The following is a 25,873-nucleotide window of genomic DNA, read 5'->3' as shown; positions in this document are numbered from 1 at the left end:
TACCCATCACCAGGCTAACCCATCTCCCCACCCCCCTCCCCTCTAGAACCCTCAGTTTGTTTCTTGGAGTCCATAGTCACTCATGGTTCGTCTCCCCCTCTGATTTCCCCCCCTTCATTTTTCCCTTCCTACCATCTTCTTTCTTTTTTTTTAACTGTGAGATTCTTTAGGTGGCATCACTGGGTGGGTGTTTTCTAGCCAGCATACACAGTCTAGTTGTCTAGTGGCTACACAGTGGTCCCATCCATGGATGCCCATTTCTCTTTAATCATCTCCTACTGCTGGACATTGTGGTTGATTTGAAATTATTTTATTTTGCTTTTAAACGTGTTGCATAAATATTTTGTCCATATCTTTGAGTGCATGTTTGTCTATTTCCCTAGGATAAATTTTTAGATGTCAAATGACTGGGTCAAATGTTATATACATGTGACTCTTGGTACATATTGCCGGTTTTCCTACAGAAACGTGAGCCTGGTTTACATCCCAGCATGCCCTGTAAGAGAGACTCTGTCCTGCCTTTTTCCAACTTTGAACTAGTCAAAATTTAAGGCAAAATTTTCATTGTCATTGCACCAATTTTTACCTCAATTCTAGTCTAGGACATTCATTTCAAAGCATAGGGAAGAAAGTGTAGTTGACCCTTGAACAATGCCGGGGTTCGGGGCCCTGACCCCCACCATAGAAAAAAATCCATGTGTAACTTTTGACTCCCCCCCAAATTTATTACTACTAGCCTACTGTTGGCCAGAAGCCTTACTGTTAACATAAATAGTTGATTAAGACATATTTTGTATGTTATGTATATTATACTATATTCTTACAATAAAGTAAGCTAGAGAGAAGAAGAGGTTATTAAGAAAATTATAAGGAAAAATACATTTATAGGACTGTACTGGATTTATTGAAAATATCCATGTATAAGTGGACCTGTGCAGTTCAAACCTGTGTTGTTCAAGGGTCAACTGTAATTCAGATTCTCTGGTGCCTTAATCATCTTTGATTCCTCTGGTGAAACTTTGTAAAGGGCCCTTGGGAATTTTAAGATCTACTATACAAGATTTTTATTTTTATTTAGTGTGATGAACTCAGAGATTAATAATTTACATATTTCTTCCTTTAACTTTCAAACTGGCTGGCTTAGATTTCCTCTCCTATTAAAATATAAAGCCCTTTAGGAATGATAGCATATCAAAGAATACTGTCATTTATGTTCCAGTAACTAAAGTCTGGTTTGGTTGAGCTTCTAAAAATCCTCATAAGTGAGGAGGTATAGGGAGTTCAAGACTGGAGGGTAAGGGCGCCTTATCCTAGGGAGAAGGGGAACTGTTGGAGGGGGGAAAAGGGATCAAATGAAGATTCAGTGTGACAGATGACAATTTAAATACGAGAGAGTTTAAAATGACCAAGTTTCAAAGCCTTTTCTTAAGCACATAACAATAAAGGTAACCATGTTTTAGCTGCATTGAATAACACTCTTTAACACTTTGATTTTAGTGAATTGTAACCATTAGTAGCAGTTTCATCCAGTCCTTAAAGAAAAGTCATGTGTTACATTTTAGTTGAATGTTTTCCTGATCTTTAGATTTTGTGACTCTAGAGATACACTGAAGTTATTGCTATGCCTTTTTCTGAGGAAAGCGCTCCCAAATAGGCGATGTTTTGAAATACGGCCAACACAATTTTAATATAGCACTCTACTGTGGGGGTTCAGTTTATGACAATGGAATGCAGCAATAACTAGTCACAATGGAATTCAGATCGTGGTGTAATGGGGAGCAGGTTCAACCCTAAACCAGTGCATTTAGTTCTTGGCCCTGAATTAATTAATAGCCTGGATTACTCTGGGCAGGTATTGTAGGTCATGACGATATAGGCATCTAATAAATAGTGGTGTGACCAAGTATTGCAGTTTGGGGTCCTGATACTCCATGATATTTTCGTAAAGTCAGGTGGTCAAAATACACCTGGTTGAAAAGAATACCCGACCACTTAGTTCAGCTTATGCCATACAGACAAGCCTTTGTATTCCTCTTTGCCTGAGTTTCTCCAGCTCTAGCAAAATGTTGATACCACTAAGATATGATCTAGAGTCTATGACCTTTTTTTCCCTATTCATATATTCAGCAAATATTTATTGAACGTGATTATATGTCAGGTTCTGTGCTACCCACTTAAATTTACAGTGGTTGGAGTCAGGGGAGTCAGGCTGGAAGACACACTAAAGGAGCCCACCCTCCATGTGGCATTCCTGGATTCTGCATTACAATGCAAATACCTTAAGCCTGTCAAGAACTTTACCCTTGGCTTCATGGCAGGAGGTAAGGGCCCATCAATGCAGTTCGCGTCTGAACCTTCTTTCAGTATGCAGAGGTTCGAAAGGACAAACAAATGTAAAATTTGGATATTTAGACTATCCATCTCCTCATTGATCTTGATTCCTGAATTTCATTATGGTAGTAATATCTTTAGTCGTTTATTTCACAGATGGCAGCAATTTGTTTTTGATAAGTAGCTCAGTGCATTTTCAATCAGTGAAAGACCAACTTGTCCACACAACTGGATGGTAAATTAAAGACACATTCTGAATACACATTCATGCACACAGTTCACAAATGTATGCAGGAACACGCATATAACTTTTAAGGCACCCTGCCTTGGTCCTTAAGAACAGAATTTGACCTACAGTTGACAAATACAAACTTAACCACATCTATTTGGGGAAAAGTATGCTGTAAGAAAAAAAGTTCTGAGGCTGAATTGTGGTATTTAAGAAACAAGTACTTGTAAAACACCCTGAAAATTGACATAATGGAAGCGGCATCTTGCCAAAGTATATCTAATCAGTATTTAACCTTACTGAGGCCACAAACTAGGGAAGGTTTCATCTTCAATCTTTCAAAACCCTTTTTCTTTCTTTTTTCTTCATAATCAAGAGTAAACAGTTAAACTTCATACATCTGAATGCATTTATTCTTGGATTCTTATTTAATAAAGATTGGAAAAAAAAACTTGTAAAGAAAACTCTTGGTGTATTATGTGTGGCACATTCTTTGAGGCACAGGAACCCAGCGTGCTTTAAGAAACACTTCGACATTTGCAGGACTTTCAATCCCCTGGGGTTTAGATAAAAAATACAAGGCACATTTGACCATCTCAGGACAAGGAATGTTCTTCTCAGGCATTGATTTTGCTCTATGTCTTGATGAAAGATTGGGATAGAGTCAAACCATGTGTCTTGGTGTGTGACTTTAACATTTGCATTCAGCATTTATTAGCTGATGAGTTACTGGAGATTTGCATTCTTCTGAGTCAGCCAATATTGATATTATCTAGCTGTTTTATTGCAGTCTAAAGTTGTACTGAAGGGTGCCTTGGACAGCATGTTTTCTAAGTGTTGGGCAAGATTGATGTTCACAAAACTTGCAGCTGAATGTAATGTTATCCAATGCTAGTCTTGAAAACACAATGGCTCTGCAAGAAATTGGGGCAATATTTAGAACAACTAAGACTTAAATTTTCAAGATTATCTTGGTTTCATGCGTTAAATTCCAGTATATCTTTTTCCAGTGTTCTGTCACCCCATCTCACCATCCCTTTTTAACAGTCCTCAAAACTGTCTCTCCAGTCCACTTTAATGCCTTAATATCTTGGATTTCATGTTTAGTGGTCCAGGGCTATTACATAGGAAAGAAAAAAATTGACCAAAAGGTTAGAAAAATAGGACTTATGAAGGTTAAAGGAGCTAGGATTATTCTGGTTGGAAGAAAGAAACTGGTGGGTGGCTTAATAAAAGTTTTCAAGTGTGTGAAGGGTTATTGTATGGAGACCAGTAACTAGCTATTCTCCTTGCTGCTGAAAAGAGAACAAAAGGCAATAGTCTTTAACTTCAGCAGAGGTGGAGCTAGGTTGGATGTAGGGAAGAATTTCCCAAAAAAGTGAGGTTTGTTAATCATTGGAATGGATTATTATGGAATCTGTTTTTCTGGAGATGTTTGGAAATAAGACAGAAACTGATGTGGGAGGAATGGTTTGGATGGGTGGACAGACCCTTGACTAATGCATGGGAGGGTCAACCAGATGACCTGTGGAAGCTCTTTGCTGGTCCTTTGAGTCTACACCAAACCAACTGGACCTCAGTTTGACAAGGTATGAAGTGCCAGGTTAGTTCATGTCTTCAGCAATTTTAGCAGCTGCTAAGCCACTGTTCACTTTGCCATGGGCTCAATTTTAGTATTTAATTGTATGGTGGGAAGTAGTGATTGGCGTAGGGGTGGGTAGGAGATAAAGAATACGGCCTTGTCACGGGCTAGAACATGCCTAGGCCCTCTTTAAAGAATTCTGAGTGAATAAGAGCAAGGTCTATGGAGTGTGAAGGGCCCTTGTAATTTCTTTCTTTCTTTTTTTAAAGCCTCAAGTAGTTTTTTCCCTCAGTAGTATAGCTTCTATGTGTTCGTGAAAACTGCTCCTTCCTTTAAGCTTTTGATATATAGAAGCATGTGTATATCTCTGAAGGAGTATCCCTTTTAGTGAATATTTAATAAACTAATTACAATTACAAGATTTTGGACATGACTGGAATTTTGGAGAGACCTATTAGTGGAAGAGTTTTTCTAACCTTCTTAATAATCCCCAAATTGTATTGCCATGACAATAATAAGTATGCAATTGTAAATAGTACCACAAGAATTTAAGTTGTTAAAAACAACTCAGTGTGTTATTTTTGTTAAATATGGTGTTAGTACAATACTTTCAACTGAACTGAACTTTTTTTAAATTTTAGTTCAGCATTTAGACATCACCCAAGAGCTTTGACAATATTTAAGTATTGTTTTAAGTACTAAAACTTTGGATACTGGCTAATACAATATCTTGGTTGCTTCAAACATGATTACTGCAATAGAACTACAAGAAGGGGTTGATTTAATACTAATTGCTGATTATGAAAACACACACAGACAACACACACACACACACACACACACACTCACACACTAAACCAAATGTAAACTTTGTTTCTGAGCACTTGAGAGATTATATTACTGCAGTTTTTTTTTTTTTTAAGATTTTATTTATTTATTTGAGAGAGAGAGAGTGAGAGAGAGCGCGCAAGAGGGGGTAGGTTTAGAGGGAGAAGCAGACTCCCTGCCGAGCAGGGAGCCTGATGTGGGACTTGATCCCGGGACTCCGGGATCATGACCTGAGCCGAAGGCAGTCGCTTAACCAACTGAGCCACCCAGGCGCCCATTACTGCAGTTTTTAGAGATTTTTCTCTTTCAACTATTCTAATAAGTTTTTGAGATTGAAAATGTTTTAAACTACTTCTGACATCATTCTACAAAAATGTCATTAAAGAGAATGAAAGTAACTTTTTACTGTGCAGCATCAGACTAATGAACATGGTGTCTTCTTTCTCTTTTAGTCATTTCCTTTAATGTTCCATTCACAAAGATTCATAGAGAAGCAACTGGGGCAAGGATGTGCTTTGGCAGGCAAGGAAGAGACTTATGCTCAATCTCCTACCCCACTCTCTAGCTTTGAACTATTAATGTGAAGCCCAGAAACCTAAACTCGTACCTTTCCCTTCCCCAATAGGATTAACCAGAGCTATTTATATTAACCTGGTGAATGTCCAAAAAGTTAATGTGTCAGTCTGATATTTTTAGGGCTTCCTAAATTTTCTTTTTCTTACAAGATATTCAGGTCTATAAAACCTGATTTTTTCTTAGGAACACTAGCAGACTGCTTGAAGTTGGAATTTTCATCTGAAGAATACAACAAATGGGTGAGTAAGGGCAAGACACGAGAGAGAGCTTGATGCTTCCTGCCCAGGTTCACAATAGTTAAGTCAACAGGTCTTTCAGCTTTGCTTAACAATGGCAGCTTGAAGCTTGGATTTAGTCAATAGTCTGTATATGCCTTCTCTCTAATCAGAAAGGTCATATGTTACAGAATATTTTTTCAGCTTTTAAAAATCTACTGGCAGATTATCCTGATTCCTTGAAACAATTTTTGAAAGGAGCAAAGTTAGAATGTTTGATCCATCTTATGGGTCCTTGGTAGGGTTCAAGGCAAGCACACACACACACACACACACACTCACTCTCTCTCTCTCTTAAGACTTCTTTGTGGTCAAGGGAGCTTGCTGTTCAGAACTCAAAGTTGGACTAATAAAAGACACCAGACTACAGTACTTGCTTTGTTTGTTCTGTTTGACTCAACCAAATGTCTTCAAGTTTCGTTTTCAATTTTTATCGTAAAAACTGTGAAAGCAAAGTATTTGCTTACTGCTGGGATTTCATTCCATCTTAAAGACTTGGAGCAGAAGTTTTATACAGAGAAAGCTGATGCTTTATGATGCATACCTAGTAGAAGGTATAAAAATGTAAAGTAATCCAATAAGAGTAAACAGCAACATAACAACAAAAACTTAAAATATATTCAAAGGTGAATTCTTAGTATACCTCTCACAATAGAAACCCAGACTTTTAAATAATCGTTCAGGGCATTTCCTAACAGTTTAAAGACCTGATGTGGTTGCATGTTTCCATTCTCTTATTCATGTTGACCAGCTAGTCATATATTCTGATTCAACAGAATCATGAGAGAATTTCTAGCATGACTTCTGGTATATCATTCTGTGTTATGGTTTCTCTATCTGTCTTTATGATGCACCTGTTGATTCTACTCATAGCAGGAAAAGGAATTATTTTGCATTACGATTGTGCTGTTGATATACACTTGATATTTTGGCTGGGATGGTCATAATTTAGGGAAAGCTAAGAATATTTTAGCTTTTTAACCAAGCTATGATTTGGCACCTGCTCAGACTAAAAACTATCTTGTAGGATTAAAGGGATGGGGAAGGTTCGCGGGAAATCATTTTTAAAGGAAAAGAGAATGACATAGAGAGTTAAAAAGCAACATTATAAACTGTTAAAAGGCCAATATTTCAATGCAAATAACATTCAAGTTATATAAAAGCCCTGTGAATGATATGTTTATTGTTATTAGTTTTTAGGCTTTGTAGTCTTTGGGGACTTTGCTGGCCTGGATTTCTAGTTTAGTAGAGTACATTCAGCTGCATTGTGCACTTGAGTTCTATGGAACCATTGTGCTTCATCTTTATTTACCTCATCCTTGTGGGCAAGCATCTGCTTTTGTGTCTTACATCTTAGAACTGCAGCTGGATTTCTGGAATTCTGTGGCTGTCTGGCATTTTCTTCTGCATATTAATAGGATTCAATTGTACCGATGGTTCTCTTTTTTATCCTTTCAAAATGAATATACCCCAGATATTCTTAGATTATAAAAGTGATATAGTTACCTTGTAAAAATAGTCAAACAGTGTAGAAAAGTATAGGTATCCCCAGCTTTTTAAGTTTGCTTTATGCTCCTTTGCTCTTAATGAAAGACCTACATTACTACCTGTTTTCACTAACTGAAAGAAATCTGAAAAAGATTTTCGCTTTTAGGAAAAAAGGCGAAAAGTGAAAATAGTGTTCAGCATTTGTTTTGCTTATATAGAGGTAGTGAGTACCCCAAGCAGCAGGAGGGGCCCCGCCAAGCTCCTGCCCCAGAACTATACTCGGCATCTCAGCATCAAGCTGCTGGAGCTTTGAACTGTGTCTGTGGGCGTCTGTGCTTTATTTTGATTTGTTTTGTGCATCCATTAGCAAGATGTGTCCTTGAGTATCAGGAAGGCCTAAGAGAGGCAATTTTTGGGGTCTGGGAATGCTAAACAATTTTTCCGTGTGAATTAATGTTAATTGCTTCTTTGCTTCCTTTCAGCTTATGAGAAGTTTCATGGGAATGTTCTACTTACAGATAGTGGGAGAATTCTGTGTAGAGATTAACAACAAAAAAGCCCCAGAGATAATCACTGGTAATATGATAACACAGTGGTGATCATCCTGACAGGTGTCTCTCATTGTATACATACTCACATATAAATATACGTAAGTAAATACACATGCATTTTTACATAAATGAGATAATACTATATGAACTGTTAATAACTATAGATCTACATCATTATTTTAATGGATGCATTATGTATACTGTATATAGAATACTGCCTGGCACTCAGTAGGCCCTCAACCAATTGTTGATGAATCAATGAGCAATAATTTATTTAACCAATCTTCTGTTAATGGACATGATTTATTTCCAATTTTTCACCATTATAAATTACACTGTGATGAATATTCTTTTGCATCTTCTTTGTTCACATGTACAATGATCTGTTTAAGGAAACTTCTGAGAAGTGGAATAGCTGGGTCAAATGTAGAAATATTTAACTGTTTGAGAGAGATAAAGTTGCCAGGCTGGTATATTCATGCTCAAGTAGTATCAGTTTACACTATCGTCAATAGTACACAAAGGTATCTGTTTTACACGTTTTCCTCTACACTCTCACTGGTGTCAGTTTTCTTTTAAATTTGCCATTCTGATAGAAAAATTGCCATGCTGGTTTTTTTTTTTTTTTTTTTTTGCAATGCTTACATTACAAGCAAAGCTGGATATCTCTGCATATTTATTGGCCATAATATATTTCTTTTATGTGTTGTCTGTTCTTTGTCCAGTGGTTTTCTCTTGAAACACCAGAGACCTATTTTGTCCTGCTGAAGTAATTTAATTTTATAATTTTAAAATATACTCCAAACAGGTAACAAAATACTTCCTTTAGTTGGGTATATTGATAAGTGAACATGTGGAGCCATGGTTCTCATTTGTCAGAGATAGCAAAGAAGATAACTTGGAGATTTTACCTCTAAGTAGAGTATTTTTTTTGTCCGAGGACCACTGCTAAAGTTTTAAAAAGATTTGTTAAAAAGATAATAGTCATTTGGAGCAAAGATTAGGTTAACCAATATCTGGATTCCAAAAAGTGGGGACAAAGTAAGTTAATTTTTATATATGTTGAAATGACACACTTCATTTCCAACCACTAAACACAATGTTCACCTTTCTTCTGTTTGTTTTAGCTTCAGTATGCTCTGAAATATATATGTGTGTGTTTAACCAGAGAGAAGGTCATTCCTAACCTCATATTTAGTGTTGGGACCATCACTTGTTTAGTGAGGCACTTTTATTTTTCAGGCCCAAGTTGCTGCTGCCTAAATTCCTTCTGAATCCCCAATACAAATAAATTGCAGAGGTTTTAGTACCCTTCCACAAAGTGATAAAAAAAAAAAGCTTATTTTTAAAACAGTATGTTGTGTCCAGTGGTGTTAGTTCAAATTCTTAATGTCCAGGCCAAAATACCAGAAAATGAACCTCAGTTTCTTGGTAATAATAAAGTGAACGGGCTTCCAGCAGGGAGATTTTGTGGCTTCTGTGACGTGCCTCCGTACTTCCCTGTTCTCTAGCCCCTTTTCCACTTGGCAGTGCAGAGTCACCTTGCTCAGCCCTCTGGCCTCGCCTGGAAAAATGTCATCAGTGAGTACTTATGCGGTTCGAGTGATAAGGATTCTAAAGGAAAGAGTGCCTGTTCAAGTAGTTGGATTAGTCACAGGGATACTTAATCCATTTACAAATATTAGAATCTGCAAGCTTCTTTGTGTTCATCAGAGTATTTTGTACTCATTTAAAGGAAAAAATGAACAACTGAATACAAACCATGCAGGAATTGTTTAGTTAGCAGAGTTCTAATTTTCCTGATTATAAATAGTATAAGCATTTAGACACTTCTAAAGATTTACATTTTCCATAGAGTTTTACATTGTGGTTAAAATATACATAACATAAAATTTACCATTTTAACTATTTTTTTCATCCTTTAAAAAAATTTTTTTTATTATGTTATGTTAGTCACCACACAGTACATCATCATATTTTAACTATTTTTAAGTGTATGGGTCAGTGGCATTAAGTACATTCATGTTGTTGTGCAACAATTACCACCATCCACCTCCAGAACCTTTTTCATCTGTCAAAACTCTGTACCCATTAAACACTAACTCCCCATTCTCCCCTCCCCTCAGCCCCTGGCAATTACCATTCCACTTTCTGTGAACACTTTTTTGAGGGATGTTATATCTCTTTCTTTACAAAATGGGGGTTTATATCTTTCTTTAAAAGATCCATCTTTTGGGAAGAGTTTTAGGTGCATTCCTGCATAGACATGTAGTTGGGCAGTCCTATAATTATACATCGTCCTGAAGTGCATTTTGGGTCATTTCTATGAAGAACTTTAAAAAAATACTTCAGATGAGTACTGGAGGTTTTTGCTTTTCTTATCCCACTAACTTTTTGAAAGCATAAGAATATCTTATTAAGGATTATGCAAAATAACCTCCTGCAAATCCTGATATTATTACACTGCCCAAAAAACTTCAAAGCATCAGGAAAGATTTCCCGCCCCCCCAACTTTTTAACTAAGCCAGATTCAGCTGGCTACCCCACTTGGCTACAGAGTACTAAAGAAGAGACTGAACTGACTGAACTTGATCCTGTTGCCCCTGCACACACAACACTCCCATTGACTCTAGAGAAGACTTAAGTGCATGAAAGGACTCCAGGATCAAAAGGTTAGCTCTACAGGGAGCTGTGTCTGGCTCAAGCAATCCATTTTTTTTTTCTATTGACAGTGAAAACGTTTTATAGTTCTTTTTCAAAGTTTTTCAATCTTTTACAAAAACAGGCTACTTGTGAAAAAGTGAGAAGGCATCTAATTGAACTATATCCAGAGGAGATCATGGCAGAGACCAACAGGGAGGAAAACATTTCTAAGCCACAATGATGTTGGTCAAATCATTTGTATTTTAAAAATAAAGTATTTGAGGCACCAGCTGAGGGAAATTTTCATTATGAAACCTGGTTGGGCTATGAAGCAGTATACGAGATAAACTAAAACACAAAGCTCTTGAGTGTTTCTCTTTGTCTGCTAATGACTTAATAATGCTGGCAGAATTATGCAACCTTTGCATTTTATGAAATCTATGAAAATAGGAAAAAATACATGCGATATCTAAATGGCATAGATGCACAGATGCTTAACCCACATTTAATTCATTTTTGGGAAAATAAATGCCTTAAAACATTTCAAAAAAGAGAAATTGCCTTAAGTAATTAAGTAATTAACAAGAAGAGTAGTAATAGCATTTTTGAAGAAAGTGAAATATGGTTCTACATGATATGGCTCTAAGTTTTCTACATTTATTGGAGCTCCTTAGTATATGTAAGAATTCATTCCTTCATTTATCAGACATTTTTTTGTGGCTTACTATGTACCCAACGTTAATCTAATAGTTTTCCAAAAACCTCACTTGAACAAGTATATAAGGAAGTGGATTATATGTTATAAAACAGGATCCATGACTGGGATGGGGGTATGTGTCTCAAGTATTTTGCATTCTGAAATCATTCTTCATTAGTAAATTTGCCTTAAGAATTTTCTCTAGCTTCACCTGGAACATACAATTTTGATTGGCAAGTAGCTTATTCCTCCTAGAAATAACTATTATATTTATTCTAATCTGTGTACTAGGACAGAGAATGCTATGTTGAACTAACTTGAAAAACATGTTTTATAATCATAAAACTGATTTAATGTCATTAGAATTTTGATCTTAAGCATCTTCTATTATATGAGCAATGGAAAGTCTTGGTGAGGAGTTTGTCTATGTGGTTCTCTTGCATTTTCACATAATTGGGCTTGACGGTTTTCTGCCATTGCACAGGATAACTGCAGTTGATGGTGTTCATGTTTTTAGTTAAGGGCCACTGAATTGTATTAGAAACTTTATGCTACACTCTTGTAATCTTGCAAGTCATTTTTGAGTTGCATGATTGAAAGTGAATAATAATGTACCACAAAACAAAAATTACTCATGCAGTTAAAGCTTTTTTGTGTGTAGCTTTAGAAACAACCAGTCCACAGAGAATAGGACTCATGAAAGAAATGAAAATACATGATCATCCCCATTACTCCTTGTTGTCTAAGCCTATTCAGGTCTGGTGAAACATTAAGCCACTTAACCTAAGTGGTATTGGATACCTAATTTATTCAGCTTCTGGAAGGTACCAGGTTAATGCTTACAGAGGCAGGATTTTAAAATTTGGAGTGTGTGGGGGGGCGGGTAATAATGTTCTAGCAAACTCTTTTACTTAGCATGTGCCCAAGAGTCCACAGAAATCAGGTACTTCTTTGTTAAGCTACCTTAACTTTTCTTGGGAATTATTGGGTGTTTTATGGGCTGTGTTCTTATATGGTGGTTAAGTTGGTTTGCTGAAATGGATCTAGAAAGACCCAGGGCAGTGACTGATTGTAAAGAGTTGTTGAGTGGATAGAGAGAAAATCAAGGTGGTATGACAGGGAGCAGTTTTTCTCTCATGCTCTCAAATCTCCCTTCTAGCCAATTAACATTAAGTCTGAAATTTTCTCCACTAGTGTCACTTAGGCCGTTGTTTCCTGAAGGGCCCTGCTCCTTTGGAGAATTAGTACACTAGTTTAGGTGAGTTTGTCAGACTAAGCAGTTATCTATCGCACTAAGAAAAAACAGTCCAGGAGAAGTAGGACCATAGTCATTCAGGTGTTATCAGAGAAGAAAGTTGGAGGAAGAAGTGTTCTGAGAATATAATGACATCTGTGGAAGGCAGGCCAGGGGTGGGCAAATAGCGTGGGACTTTGGCAGTTTGAATTAACATAAACATCATAGAATGATGACTTTGTTGGGGATAGGGTTGATAGAAAGAATGGAACCTCTATAAAGAGGTTTTAGGTGCCCCTGAAGACAAATGTAACCTATTTCAATTTCATAGTCTGGTTTGGAGTTTGGTCTTTACAGGAGCTCTTCATGGGAGATTTGAAGGCTTTAGCCTTTATATGGGAAAAAGTTTCATCTCAGTTCTTCACTGTGCTTGATTGAAGCTGCTTGGGTTGCAGTCCTGGGTCAAGAGAAGTTCTGAGGCCAAGTCCAGACTCAGGGGAATGAATTCCATCATTTAATGATTCCTGCCGTGGGTCTAAGGGGAAGGAGTGGTCATTGCAGTCTTAGACTTTGCTGTATTTTTGAGGATTTAGTAGATCATCATTGGCAGTGACAACTTAGTCCAGTCCTCACAAATGGGAGAAGAGCTTGGGACATCCAGCTGATGAATCCACAAGAGTTCTGGGAAGCCTTGATGTGCCTTAGTATTCTCCTTGCATATTTGTATTAACCTGGAAAATTGCTTCTTGAAGAGAAAAGGAAGTGATATTTTTAGAATTGGATCAGCATTTCCAACACATCTATTGATGGGCTAGCTCTTCAGTGTTTACATGGCAACGGGATGGACTATTATTAGCACTGCTCTCATCATGGGGTATCAGAATGGTTTTTTTCTCTGGTAGACCAGTGTGCACATAAAGAAGTTGAGTACATTGATTTATTGAAATTAGTGTTGATAGTTTAGCTGTGATTCTTTCTCAGTTTCTTCTGTAATGTCAGACTGCAAACTTCCGTGCCCTTGAGAAAGGATTATTTTAAGACAGTAAATCATTGAATCATATTTAGTGCAATGAGTTTCTTTTGAGTGCTTGCTATGTTTCTGACACTGTGCTGAGTGTTGTGTGGGACACAAATGAAAGAGGGAATACATGGTTCCTACTCTGAAGGAACTTATAATTTATAAAGTGAGACAAGGCATTCTTGAACCAGTTAAATAATGAGATAATACAGTATATGATTCATATACTTACACTTATTTAGTGGTTTAAAAAAAGAAGGAACAGTGGGATTACTTAAAGAGCTAAAATACCTACAACTTGCTTCTGTCACTTTAGTGGTCAAGGACTCCAAAACCCTGTGAGAAAGGGAATAGCAAGGACAGAAGAAGGCTTACTCATCTCTTATTCTTTGCTCATGCAATGATGCTCTTGTAAGTCGATGTCTATGGAAATTTGGAAGCCGATGGGAAATTATTTTCACAAATAGAGATGAAGGCAGTAATGGTAGAGTATTATCCAACTGTAGCTCTTGCCTTCTGTCCATCTACCCAGAGAGCCTAGTGTACACATGTATTCTTCTATCTCCTACAGTTCATTCTTTAAAAAAAATTTAAATTACTACTACTAATTATTATTTTTTATTCAAGTATAATTAGCATACAGTGTAGTCCATTCCTGCATGGTCACAGATCTGTCTGAGGTCATAGAGACTCACCTTGTTTTCTATTTTTTCAGATGCTTCCCAGTCAAATGTCTTTTTGAGGCAGGGAGAGACAGAGAGCCTATTTCTTCCTCATTGCTTCTTCTCTTCCCTGACCTCCCTGCCCCATTCCTGATGTTTTTACTGATTTCCTTCTCTCCCTTCCTCCTAATAGCACATCTAGTTTTTCCTGGCATTTCTAGTTTTCTTTCTCACTGCTCTCCATATATCTTTATCTCTGTCTAAGTCTGAAGAAGGAAAAAGAATAAAGCAAGTATTGCCAAGAGAGACCTTAACTTTCCTTCCATGTTTGGAAGACTAACTCCTGGAATATAGGTCTTGAAGTGCAGAAGTTGGATTACCTTTGTTGTTCTGTACACATTGCAGTGTGCTCAAGACATTTCATAAAGGTTAAGTGAGAACAATTACAGTCACTTACATTATGTAAGACATCCTGGGCTTCATCCTAGATAGATGGTGCATTGCTATATCTGTCTCATTCACTTGTTTATAATTCATTCATTCACTGAATAAAGAGGTAAGCAGAAGCCAGATCTCATTAGGCCTTCCAGGCCATAATGAGTTTAGTTTTGATTCTAAGAACTGTGGGAGACCAGGGGACTGGCATGGTCTGATTTGTTTTTATTTTTATTTTTTTTAAATTTTATTTATTTATTTGACAGGGAGAGAGAAGAGAGAGCATGCACCCAAGCAGGGGGAGTGGCAGGCGGAGGGAGAGGGAGAAGCAGGGTTCCCACTGAGCAGAGAGCCCAATGTAGGGCTCGATCCCCCGACCCTGAGATCAAGACCTGAGCTGAAGGCAGATGCTTAACCACCATCCAGGTGCCCTAATTTGTGTTTTTAAAAGTTTTCTCTGGCTGTAGTGTGGGAATAGATGAAAGAGGTCAAGGGTGGGAGCAGGATATCTACTGCAGAATTCTTGGCTAGAGGTAATGATGGCTTAAGCTAGGGTGTTTGAAGTGGAGAGAAATGGACCCATTCTTGCCAAAGTGTGTATTTGTAGGCCAAACCCTGTTTCTTATACTAGTGTAGCCTTCATTTATGGCTGGGGCCTGGCTCTAGCATTCATGTGCTTAGTGTCTGAGCAGCTGGCTTGGAACCCTAGAAGCCAGGCTTCCCTGGATCATCTTATTGGATCAGATGTACTCCTTGTATGCTAGCCATTCATGCCTGTTTCAGAGGCTTGACGCTGCTCAGAATGTTTGTTTGATAACTTGATTATTGTTTGTTTCACCTTACATTCCACTGGCTGAAAATATTTTTTAATAAAAAGGAGATGCTGGAACTGATGGTTTTTAAAAAATTGCAAAAATGCTTTCCCCATCCATTTCTTACTTTAATTGCACTGTTGTGTGAAGTATTTCATCTAATCTGTTGAAATGAAAGTTTTAATATTTGGGGCATAAGAATGCCCAGCGTTGTTATGGAAAACACTGTGTCAGCTATCACCAGAAAGTACTGGACACGGCAGGGCTCATATCCACAGGTATTTGCTAAAGGCTGAGTATGTATAAGATATAAGAAAAAAAAAGATAATAGGAAAGATGTGGCCTCTGCCCCCAAGAAACTTGAGAGGAAGGGAAAGTAACAAAAATTACGGTGTATCTTTTAAGTGCTGGCCTTTTACATCTACCACTCATTCAACTCCGAGATGGGCGCTATTCTTACGCCTATTTTATGATAAGGAAAGGGGCATCATCATCCATCTCAGGTCACATTGCTACTGTGTGCAGAACCAGGAATGAAGCCCAAAGCCCAGGGTTTCCCCACTTTACATTGTAGGTACAACTTCACAAGGTTTCAGAATACTGCCCATACCCCCTTGACAGCTGCAGAATCTTGGGGGAAAATGTCTTAATCTCTCTGAACCTCTGTTTCTTCATCTATAAAAAATGGATAATAGTATTTACCTCACAAGGATATGTATGAAGCATGTATGAAATGTCCCTGGTACACAGTAGCCAACGACTCAAGTTCATGTTTCCTTTCTTTTGTGAACTAGCTTTATGGCAAGAGAATCTGTGATGTGATTTTGTTAGAGAGCCCTAAGCAAGCATGGCAAAGCATTGCTTCCCCCCCCACCCCCCAACCTTACAACTGTCAGAAAAGCCTGTGTTATGCATTTGGGCTTAGGGGATTGGAGAGGGCTGCAAGATTATGGGATGTGTTTGTGGAATATCTGTGTTCAGGAAGCAAGGCATTCTCAAGCTCCCTAGTCTGTCTCATGCAATTCAGGTAGCAACAGGAGGGAAAGAGACAGTTGTTTAAATTTTTTTTTTTTTTTTAAGATTTTATTTATTTGCGAGAGAGAGAATGAGAGACAGAGAGCATGAGAGGGGGGAGGGTCAGAGGGAGAAGCAGACTCCCTGCCGAGCAGGGAGCCCGATGTGGGACTTGATCCCGGGACTCCAGGATCATGACCTGAGCCGAAGGCAGTCGCTTAACCAACTGAGCCACCCAGGCGCCCCAAGAGGCAGTTGTTTATATAGGACATGTAAATGAAGGCCTCAGATCCTAAGGGGTCAATTTTGTGGGTCCTTTGGAGGTGAAATTAATGGGTATTTCCCTTTGAAGGATCAACTTTGCAGCTACTATCCACTGGAATAAAAGGACCTCACACTGTTTTTTGGTGAGAGATCATATTTATTTTTTCAATTCTTGGTGAAAACCAATCTGCCTTTCTTGAAACTAGACATGTAAAATTTGATTAGCTAACAAGAAGGGGAAAAAAGAACAACAATAACCTTCCTGTCTATATCAGGCTCTTAAAAATAATGTATGGGACAATAAACAATACTGCTAGTTTTGCTACAAAGTGGCCCATTATATATATGTGAGGAAGATAAGAAACTACTACCCTGGGAGGAAAATAAAGCCAAAAGGTTAATCTTAATTATTGAAGTGTAGTGTATTGCTCTCCAAAGGTTTTTTTTTTTTTTTTTTAATAGAATGGATTGTGGGGGCAACTTTTGGGGGACACTCTCAGTCTCACTGGGAGACTGTGGTTTATTAAAATCATCAAAACATAGATGATTGTTTTATTCTTCTTTCCTTAGTTTGTATCTGCTTTGAATCAAGTCTTGTCCAAGAAACAAGGACACCCAGAGAGCTTGTAAGACTCATCAAATATTCTCTTGGTCCTTGGATTGCTTCTCTTCCAATTCTATTTTCCTTTGGTACGATCTATTCCATACTGGTGGCCAGTCTCCAGCAATCTAATGAAGGCTCTGCAAGGGGCCCTACCAGTGTGTTCACATGATCATGTGTGTTTCTAAATTTTGCAAAAGCAAGATGTTTTAAATGTAATCACTCAAGATCATCTCTTTCCACTCTGACATCTCGATCACAGTTTGTCAGCTGGCATCTGATTGAAGGGCATGTTTTGGATCTGGCTAAGAGGAAGTTGAACTAGGGATACGTGTAGTTTGGTGCAATATTTTTATGAAGTTTGCAGTCCCTTTTGTGACCATCTGGGTGAGGAATGACTTCTAGGAATACTCCTACCACCCACTGGATGACTCACCCAACAGGGATGGTGAGGAAACATGAGGGCCAGAGGTCTTAAGGTTATAAACCAGTTTATGGCGCTTGTCACTGGAAGTACAGGGGTAGTGGAGATAAAAAAAGGTTTGAAGCAAAGTTTGAGAAGCTCAGCTGTGGAAAATTCTTACCTTCAGCAGTTGTAAAATTGTGAGTGGAAGTTTGATGCCTAGCCAAAAATATTCTCTCCTATCTGGAATATGCTTGATAATGCTGAGCATACAACTATAGACTTACTACGTATATTTTTCTTTTTTCATGTGAATAGCATGGAATAGATTTTATCAGGATTCTTGTGTTTGTGCATGTTTCTTCATCCCATTCTGGATCTCTTCTTATTGTATCTGTTGCATTTTGTTCCCAGAATGCTTAGTGGTTTCAGAGGAAAGTCACCACCAAAGCAAGAGAAACACCAAAGAATAAGTGTTCTGGTGACAAAACTCTCATATAATCCATCAGTAATTCACAGTATGTAGCATAAGAGGAATCCAATTATCCAATCATGTAGCTGAATGCAGTGTAGGGACATTTGACTTGTCCTTGTGTATACCTTAATTTCAGCTTAATTTTGTATGTTTTTTTCAGAATTATTGTTCATACCCAAATTCAGATGTGATAGAAAGGATATATGTCTATTGAAAACCAAGAGTGTAAATTGAAAGAAAATGTTTGTGATACCTGTTGTCTTTAAAAAATGTGCAATTTCTTTCCTCATTCTCAAGAAATACTCATTTTTTTGGTATCTAATTTTGTATTATAGTTTCCTTAAAGAGTGGTACAAAATTTGTATTAGCTTTAGGCCCCATAAAACCCAGCTCTGCACTGTTCCATCCCTTCAGTCTCGTATGGACATATTCAGAAACAGCTGAAGCACATGTGTAGAGGGGGGCAGCATGTTGTAATGGAGGGAATAACCTTGATTCTGCCACCTACCAGCTGGGTGGCTTTTGCAAGTTTCTCAGCCTCTCTGAACTTTAGCTTCCTCAGCTGTAATGTTATAGTAATATAATAGTTGTAATAATCACAGGATTATTGTGAGACCTAAAGGAACACATGATAAATGCTTAGTATGGATAAACACTCAGTAAATATGATTTCCCTTTTTTCCTCAACCTCTTTCCAGTGGCTCACAGGTTAATCTCAGGTCACGGACCCAGGTGAGGAAACATTTTGTCTTTTTAAAGTGCATATTGTTAGAAGGGTATGAAAAAGAGAGTTGGGGTTTCCCCTGTGATTCTCGTCTTTAAAAAGCCCTAGGCAAAATGAATCACAATGTTATTTTCTCTGGGTAAAAAGCAAAGAATGAAGTGCTTTCATCAGCTGTGTAGGGTATTGGATCAAAAGTCCCAATTCAGTGTGTCTGCCACCACACACACACACACACTCACATTTATGTGCTATGGTCCAAGGATTCGATTATTCTGAATCACTGCAGTTTTTCTACAAAGCTTCATCTCTCCATCAAAAACAACTGATGAACAAAGCCCTAAGCCAGGTGCTAGATTCTCATGACATGTAGGAATCCTTGAGCTATGGTTTATCAACCTGGGGTGTCCTAATGAGCCATGGTATCCTGGAACACCCACAGTCTTTCTGTTATGTTTTCTTCAGCCATGTACACACAGAGATATGCTCTGTGAGGTGGGGCTGGGAACTGGAAACACAGAGTTAGCTGAATACTGACTTGCTGATAGGATAGTCCTCATAGTGGACTAGGCTACTGCTTAGGATGCTGGACAATGAACTCTTTTCTTTGAGGGCAAAATCCAAGAATTCTTTTTTTTTTTTTTCCAGTGCCTACCAGGGCTAGTACATAGTAGGTGTTTGTAGTATTTATCGAATTGATTTATAGTCTATATATAATTGGGGTACAAAGAAAGACTTTTAAAGTGCCCAAACAGTTTTCCTTTCTAGAAAGAAAACTATAGCTTTTGATTAATAAGCATGATAATTATGTCCCTTGCCCTGTTTCGGAAGAAGGGGGGAATGTGTTTGAAAAGGGAAATCAGAAGGCCTACTTCACGTACTTTGCCTATAAGCCTTTCCTTCTCTGTGTGAAAGGAATCAAACTTAAGCAAGTATAGGGAAGTTTGAGAAGTTAGCATACTTGTAAAGACAAAACAATCACGAGTAGACTGTCAGCTGAGTGAAGGCCAGTGTGGACTCTAACCTGCAGGCAGTTTAGAAAGAAAACTCATTCTGAGACCAGCTCTCTCGCCCTGGAGCTGGCATACATGACTGATTTCTAATGAAGAGGAATTGCTGGTTAAATAAGAAAGAGTCTGTGTAATGTGTGTTATAATGAGTTATACATTTACCTACTAATTGTTCAGGAAACTTGGATGCATTGACCTTACCCATATTTTATTTGAGGCCATCTTGGTTAATGTTCATGCTTTCTAAACTACTGAGTTAAATAAGCTCACTCAGGTGTTGTCACAGTGAACCCACCTAATCTCATTAACATCTTGGTGTCTGAGTAAAATGTATCCAGGATCTAGTCTATTTGGCTGCTAAACACACACACACACACACACGTTTGTTTAAAAATAATCATTGATGTCTACTGTGTGTCAGGGAGTGTGCTGAGCACTGAGGATATGAGCCAGGCACAATCCTGAAGTGTAGAATAGATGAACAGAGCAGCCATATCTCTTATTTGGGTATTACAGGAGACCTACAGCTTATCCTGAGCTTCCAGAAGTGTTTCTAGAGGTGGCCAGGCTTGCCGCTTTTCTTATTTACCCTCCCAAAGGGCAAGACATGCAGGTTACGACTGAGACAAATGCCCCATTCATTGTCTTCTGGGCTACTTAAACTTTGATCTATTGATCATATGAAAAAAATGAAAAAGTTTAAGAGAATGATAATCTCTTAAATAGCCATATTTTATCTGTCTTCAGGTTGATTTCTAGGATATTTAGGATGATTTGATAGTTGTCTAGTTGTGTTTGTCAGACTAGAGGAGCCTAGGGTCCTCCTACTCAGCCGCCATCTTCCTCTTAAAAAGCCGTACTTTAAATGCCAACTCTTAAATGGATAAATATTTAACATAAGTGAATTGGTGATTTTTAAGGCTCTTAATAACAACTATTCTTAATAGCAGCAGTTTTGCTTTGGACAAAGATTATGGGGATAAGTTTTAAATCTGGTTGGAAAATAGCATTGAAACAGTACTAATTTTGTCAAATTTTTAGTACGTGGGTATTTGGAATCATTCACATTTACTCTTTGTATGTTCAGGAACATTAGTTGTTTCAGACTGGAATATGACTGGCTATAGCTAGTTGAATAAAATTCCTGCAGTTCATCCATTCTTCTCCTACCAGCAGGTGTCATTATGGAAATATGAAAATACTGTAAATTCCAAAGTTGTAGGAACTGGCTGTGAGAAAGAGAAGTAGCACTTTGGATATTAAAAAACAACAAACAAAGAGTGGAGAAAAAATTTGGTGCTAACCAAGGATGGCATGTTTAATTACTAGTTTGGCAATGTTTTATAATAGAATGTAACTGACACAGGATTTCAAGGCACAAACTTAATTTATTTTAATTAGATTAAGCAAATATTAAGACCTGCTCTAAGCTCATAGGGTCTCAAAAGAAAAGACATAACTCTTATCCTTAAGGAGCTGGTGTGGTATCTACGGAGAAAAGGGTACATTCATGAAATAATTAACGGAATGCATCAGTCTTTCTTTTTAATATGCCAGATTGAAGTACATATATAATATAAATAGTAAAAGTTCCAGCTAGAAGGGCTGTGTATAGTATTGTTGCTTCTGGATTAATCAAATAATATTGTTTATATATTTAAGTAGAGAGGAGATTCAGAATTATTTGGTAACTTGATAGCTCATTCTTTCCTTTCTTGCTAACTGCCATCACCTATCTTTCTCCATACATCTTAAGTAATAATTAGAATAATTACATATATATTGGTTAACCTAGGATGTAACAATTGTTTATAACAGTTTGCTATAATCAATTGATAATATGATTAAGTCTTTCTAAAAAGCGAGTTAAGTACTACCAGTGGTCATTTTTACTAGGAGATCTTAATACAGTACCCTGGATAAGAAGAATATTAGTGTTCTAGATCAGGATCCTATTTTCCCCTCTAGACTATGAGTTCTTCTACGGCATGGGATATGTGGCATTTGTCTTTGTATTTCTGACACTCTAAAGCTGTGTCTGTATCTTTGGTGGGCTCTTAGTACATGTTTGTTGAATGACTAAATGAGTGATAATATCACCAAAGGATAGGGTATTAGCAAGTGTGCATACATTATGTTGTTAGAATGTATGTTGATATTAGATTAAGAAATCTCAGATGGAGTGACTCAGAAAACTGAATTGAAAAGTTGATAGAATCCTAAATTTTTCTCTTTTGATTCCATTAGTCCATCCAAGGAAGATTTGTCTCAAAAATTATTTTAGCATACTATATGAAGGACATTATAATTCACCTAAATAGAATGAGTCAGTATTTTCCAATGACAGTTTACTTACTGTAAGCATACTAATTCTTTTTATTTGAAGGCCATTATTAATTTGCTGCTACATGGTGAGGCTGATATCCTCAGCCTACCTTTGGTGGGTTAAACTAACTACCCTTTATTCATCACTTACTTATGTCTCCAACTGCTTACTGGCCTTCCCCATTTTGATTTTCTGTTGTCAGCTCCAATTTAACATGTCAAAACAGGAAATCATTTTTTTTTAAGATTTTTATTTATTTGACAGAGAGAGACACAGCGAGAGAGGGAACACAAGCAGGGGGAGTGGGAGAGGGAGAAGCAGGCTTCCTGCGGAGCAGGGAGCACGATGCGGGGCTGGATCCCAGGACCCTGGGATCATGACCTGAGCTGAAGGCAGACGCTTAATGACTGAGCCACCCAGGCACCCCAGAAATCATTATTTTTTACCTGTAAACTACCTCTTTCTTCTGGGCATACTTTTTTTCTTGATGGTACCATCATTTTTCTAGTTACCGGGCTAAAAACTTTGATATTTTATTTTTCTTAATCATTTTCTCCATCAGATCAACAAATCTCTTATATTTCCTTTGTGATGCTTTTGATATTAATTCTTTTCTTCCTTTCCATTTCCATTACCAAGACCTTGGGTTAGACAACGTACGGATAAAATAGCCTCCTGGATCATCCTGCTATCAGTTTCTCCTCTTTTTTTCTATGAATGACTATGAATATTTTAGTTTGAATCATTCAGACATCAATACCAAGTCCATACTCTTTATCAGAGTTGCCATGGCCCCTCATGGTATGCCACCTGATCACCACTCTAACTCAAATCTTGTCTACTCTACTGCTTTGCTCTAGTTATATGGGGAAAATGCAATTTTCTGTCTAGCCCTTCCCTCTCTGACTTCTAGAATTTTTTTATTGTGGTAAAATATACATAATGTATACATGTATAGTAATGTATACATTATTTTATACCAAATGTATAAAATTTGCCATTTTAACAATTTTGGTAAACTCGGTAAATTTTTGTAAAAATATACAGTTCAGCAGCATTAAGTACATTCATATTGTTGTGTAACCATTGACACTATCCATCTTCTGAACTTTCTAATCTTCCCCAAATGAAATTCTATACCCATTGAACAATAACTCTCTATAAACCCCTCCCCCAACCCCTGACAACCACTACCATCATTCTACTTTATGTCTCTGAATTTGACTATCTCACATACGTGGGATTACATATTTGTCCTTTTGTGACTGGCTTATTTCACTTAGCATAATATCTTAAATGTTCATCTATGTCATAGCGTGTGTCAGAATCCTTTTTAAGGCTGCATAATATTCCATTGTGTGTATATATCACAGTTTGTTTATCCATTCATCCATCAAGGGACATTTGTAGTTTTTTCTCTTTTAACATATCCTACTAATCACAAAGGATTAATCTTCTACACCTTACTTCAGTCATATTACTTGACTGCTCAGAAGTCTTCAGTGAGTTCCTTTTTACAGGTAGGATCAAGTATAGCATTCATAGCCTAACATCCATGGCTCTCCCCAGTGGGTCCTGACCTATGTATAGAATATTATTGCCCATTATTAATCTTCCAACATTTGTTCATGAAACAAATATTTTTTAAATGCCTAGTATGTGTTGGTCCTGAGATAGGTGCTGCCAATCCAGCATTAAACCAAATAGACCTGGTCCCTTGTCTCATAGAACTGACCTCAGAGCTAAGTGATTCCTTCATTCACGCCAGAATGCTCTGCCCTTTCACCTTGGAAGCTGGCTACTTCACCCAACATGAAATTGCTAAGAACCATTAGGTGACCAACTTGCCAAAAGCTAATTCTCTAGTAATCGTTTGATCAAAAGAGGAACTTCCTGAAATACAGAGTTTTTCTAAAAAAAATTATTTTGCCCTGGTGTCACTGAGGCTCTTTTCCTGAGATATATTTTGGTCAAATGCTGTTTAATATCAGCTTTGCCTGTGTTTGACATTGTAGACCCTGAGAATTCCTAGAACACTTAACACTTTCTATAGAATGATTAAGTTTTTAACACGAATTTTTGTCTTAATTATTATTGCCTCTGTCCCTGTTGCTTCTGCCCCTAACTGTGCCCCTGTATTGACCTGGTGCAGTGGCTTTGACAAATTGTCCTATCTAAGGTATTTGTCAGATGATTGCTCAGTGAATTGGATATTCATTGAATTAGTCATTAGGGGGCCAATCATATGACAAATCAGTTTCCAAAAAATTTTAAAATGTCTTCTCTCCCTTGTAATAAATCAGAGGGAAGCATTTTCTTCTGTTTTTCAGGGTCTGTCCTCTCTAGTTGAACCATAGTATTTTTTGATATTTCTGTTGATTTGTCTTTACAGTGTCCTTCTTATGATATCTTGTGATCAGAACCAATAGTTGGTTGGTTAGCCATGAGAATTTGGGGGGAAATAGAAAATCATACAGACACATTTTTAAAAATAAAACATATTTAATGTACATTTTATCAGCCAGTCTTTCAGTGGAAGGTCGAGGCATTTTCTTTGCAAATGGGCCAACTGATTATTCGTATCATCTCTCTTACATAAACCATACTCATAATGAATCACCTATGATTTCCAGTTTCATGTTTTTAAAATAAGAGCAAGATCTTAAAGACACTTGTGCTGTAATGAGTGCAGAATCCTTGTACATTTTCATTATTCTTCCCTGTCATGAACAGTTTCACTCATACTCAGTTTAAGAGCAGATTTTCTTAGTAACTCATCTTTATTGATTCTTTAAAAGAATTCAGTTTGCTTTTTCAAAGAAACATAACTCTCTTTGTTGTCATATTTCATCAGATAATATAAATATTTAATTGAATTATATAATTATAATCATAAATACAAGTGGCACAACTTCACTCCTTTGGAAAGCCTAACATGTGGTTGGTGGGAGTAGAAGACTGCAGGCATGTGGCGGAGGAGACTGCTGGCTGTGAGCACTGGGTGTGCCGTGGTGTATCAGCTGGTAGGTTTTCCTGAGGACAGGAAATGTAGTCTTTAGTGCAGTTTGGCTAGAAGGGCTTTTACTGTATTTGTTCATTCTTACAGACAAAGGTGTGTGTGTGCTTACTATCTTATAATGAAGTAGGAGCTGAGGAGGGATCTGTCAGGAATTGGTATGGGGAACTGCGCAAATCCTTCTGATTCAAATGATAGGAAAAGGGAACTTCTACATTTGATGTAAATTTATCAGATGTATCAGAGATCTAGCACCAAGGGGAATGAGGGTGGAGAGACTGAAGAAGACAGGGTCTCAGACTGTCACGACTGGCCACTTTATCTCCAGGTAGATGGATTTTTCCACATGGATCATCTCTGCCAAGAAGTCCTACCATGCAAGGCCCAGCCAGGGATTGCAGCCCCCTATGAGGAAAGCCTCTCGGTGGGCTTCATCTGACTGCCCACTTTTTGGCCCTCATCGTCCATGTAAAGGTGTGCTGGTGGTGCTCTGTCAGGGTCTCCTCTGCGTACTTCCATACATGTGTGTGGAAAGGAATCATGTGTGGGGGTAGGAGGTGGACGCTCCCTTTTTAGTTTCCAGTATTATTGCAGTGCTGCTCAGCGTTCATACCATTAAAAGTTATCCTTCCTAATCGGACTTACGACAATGGAGTAATAATATTGTCAGTTATTTTGTGCC

At 37.6% G+C, this 25,873-nt stretch overlaps 1 long non-coding RNA gene across 3 annotated transcripts in view; it reads left to right on the top strand.

Annotated features, from left to right (window-relative positions):
• Positions 1-25,873, top strand: part of LOC115938695 (uncharacterized) — a 137,923-nt gene that overhangs the window by 60,315 nt on the left and 51,735 nt on the right. The window contains exon 7 of one of the 3 annotated variants that reach the window (XR_014143968.1): positions 5,730-5,785. The exons of 1 other annotated variant lie outside the window; for it this stretch is intronic. This is a non-coding gene — a long non-coding RNA (uncharacterized LOC115938695). Of the gene's footprint in view, positions 1-5,729; positions 5,786-18,057; positions 18,116-25,873 lie in introns of those variants that run through there. One more of the 3 variants, XR_014143970.1, reaches the window with a different exon arrangement.

The sequence above is a fragment of the Leptonychotes weddellii genome, chromosome 3 (genome assembly GCF_054177405.1).
Source record: "Leptonychotes weddellii isolate Sample4059 chromosome 3, ASM5417740v2, whole genome shotgun sequence".
In the NCBI taxonomy this organism is placed as follows: Eukaryota; Metazoa; Chordata; class Mammalia; order Carnivora; family Phocidae; genus Leptonychotes; species Leptonychotes weddellii.
The sequence above is the reverse complement of the archived record's forward strand: the minus strand, read 5'-3'. Positions and strand labels throughout refer to the sequence as shown.